The sequence below is a fragment of the Daphnia pulex genome, chromosome 10 (genome assembly GCF_021134715.1).
Source record: "Daphnia pulex isolate KAP4 chromosome 10, ASM2113471v1".
Classification (NCBI taxonomy): Eukaryota; Metazoa; Arthropoda; class Branchiopoda; order Diplostraca; family Daphniidae; genus Daphnia; species Daphnia pulex.
In genome coordinates this window covers 7,459,189-7,461,802 of record NC_060026.1, presented here as the reverse complement: position 1 = coordinate 7,461,802, position 2,614 = coordinate 7,459,189, and the positions used below count along the sequence as shown (strand labels likewise).

The window sequence follows — 2,614 nt, the reverse complement described above, 5'->3', positions numbered from 1 at the left end:
GTAGAACTGTATAAGGTCCACGGATTCGCTCCGTGTGTCATACAGCGCACACTATATTTATATATAAGAAGGGGGAGGTTGTGGGGGGAGAGGGAGGGTCGGATGTATGGCGGAAGTGTCTCTCCATAGATGGGAGGGCGGGGTGTCGGCGATGAGATGAAATCCCGAGCGTGCGAACTTTGTTACCTACTCGCTCCGCTGATCTGGAAAACGCAATTAGATCCGCCGATCGCCCCCACCGCGCGTTAGAAATTCTCTCGCCACTTTGACATCGACCATCTCTTTTATTTTTCATTTTCGAAAGAATCACTTTTTGTTTTGACTGGCTGATAATAAAGTTTCTGGTTTCGTTCTTTTTCAAAGTGAAAATGGAAAAAAAAGATAACATACATGGGAATTGGAATCAGATCTTTGACTCATTTGACGACCAGCAGCGGATAGAATATCATTTGATTCTATACGTTTCCTACTAGCGATGTTCAACGTCTAGCCGATAACAAAATAGGCAAGCAACTACTCAAAGTCCAGACTGTCACCATCTTGTGTCGTGAGTGGCTGTGAATTAGCAAGTCAATCTAATGGCGAGACCGCGCGCAAGGCGATGGGTGCGCATAGAGGGCCATCGTCGGCGACGGGCCTGCAACGAGCTGATAAGCTTAGATTCTCCTCTCTCTCTCACTCTCTCTTGGTTTTCTCAGCCTATATAGAGACGAGAGAGAGAGAGAGAGAGTCGAGTCAAGAGTCAACACACAAAACCATAACGAAGAGCTGCTGAAGGACCCGTCTCGCCTGGTTTTATGTATAACCAAACACACAGAGACACACACACACAGCGCAGTGCTGATGTGTGTGAGAGAGAAAGAGCAGAGAGGGTGACGGATTATATCCAGTCGAGCAGTGAGCTAATCGCACGGAAATCCTATCAATCAAAGTCTCTGATTAAGGCTATATACGCACACACACAGAGAGGAGAGACACAACAGGCGAGGCTGGCCCAGCCTGCAGAAGTAGCAGTTGAGCATACACGAGAAGTGACTGGGAAATCGATAGCCGTAAGATCATTAAATGGTAGATTCATTCTGGCGCTTTGTGACCGGTAGCCATTAAACACGGACGACACACACAATCAACTCGTCTCTCTCGCTCGCTAATGAACTCATCTTTACTGACTGTCAATTATTATGCGGACCTATTCACATTCTTCTTTTTTCTTTTGTACTTATATTACGTAATTGACATTTCAATAATTGATTGTCTAAATTTAAAAGTCTATGAACCTTTTTCGTGATTTTATAGAAAAATTGGCATTTAACAATTCAATTCCGGTGTTAGGCCTATAACTAGCTCAAAGCAATCCTGTTTCCTTATTATGTAATACAAAAATGACGTCAAACCGACGCCACCGCACATTTCGAAATGGAAACACGACGGGGCTATTATTGTGCTGATGTCGTTGTTGGTGAGAAGAGAATGGATGCGGATGGGGTGTCGGTGGTATATAGGAAATGATTCCAATTCGATTACACTTACACAATGAGGGCATTGAGAGGACGGGGGGGGGGAGATGTCGAATGAGAAGGAGGGGGGGGGGGGGAGGAGAGTTGACTGTCGTGGGGTCACGCGACCGACGTGTGACGTAAGGTATATATACACACGTATACACACATACGCAGAGCCGCGACGTATTTATCCAACACGTGACCCCCGGGTGACGGAGAAATGGCGCGCAGATCACTAGGAAAAGATATGCGCACGCATAACATCAAGTCGGTGCTAGAGCTCGGAGTCAGAGCCAACCCCATACATCAGAGAGACTGTGAGCCCAGCCAGCACACACAGCATCCGCAGAGGAGAAAAGAAAAAAGAAAAAAGGAGAGACAGCGTGTCAATGGCGTTCACACACACTTCCACAATGGACGATGCTTATCCGGCGCTTCGATTCCGCCCGCCGCCGTTCTAATACGCGTACACTCTGCTCTCTTTTTTTGGGGTGCTGTATCCTACATGTATAATTTAATTTTTTTTTTAGATTCGCTGCTTCATCGTTCAGCGAGATCAACACGAAAATATACAGGCTGTATAGTATGGCATACGTGTGCAGACCGGCGCATTTATAAAACGATAACGGGGGAGAAGAGTATAATAGAGAGAGAGAGGGAAAAAAAGCGACAATCAGCTGTCTTCATCTAGCGATTAGTTTGTGATCGATTGCCAAGTGTGTGCATTTATAAACACTGGATGTATGCAATTTCATTTTTTAAATATTCACAATGGACACTATGTCTTATATGAATATTGAATAATTTTCTTTTTTTTGTCTGTCCTTGGGTCGCGAAATCAGCGATGGAGACCAACGATATCTGCCGGAAACTAAGGAAATAATGCAGATTAATATCATTTATTTTCTCGGAATATATAAGTTGCACATTGTTCTGCGCAGTCTGTGGGCTATGCATGTTGGGAGATTTCCGGATCAAAAAACGCATAGGCGGGAGCATGAATATCATTTCCGAATTGCTATAGCCGTTTGCTGGTTGCGGCAATAATATATAGTTGGGCCAACGGTTATAACCCTTTAAATATGTGGCGGTCGTGACCACCGCCACTTTCTCTA

The 2,614-nt window shown here is 44.9% G+C and overlaps 1 long non-coding RNA gene across 1 annotated transcript; it reads left to right on the top strand.

Moving 5' to 3' along the window:
* The first annotated feature begins 1,625 nt into the window (after positions 1-1,625).
* Positions 1,626-2,157, top strand: LOC124205772. Its single transcript, XR_006879466.1, has 2 exons — positions 1,626-1,965; positions 2,030-2,157. It is a non-coding gene; the product is annotated as an uncharacterized LOC124205772 (long non-coding RNA).
* Positions 2,158-2,614: the final 457 nt, after the last annotated feature.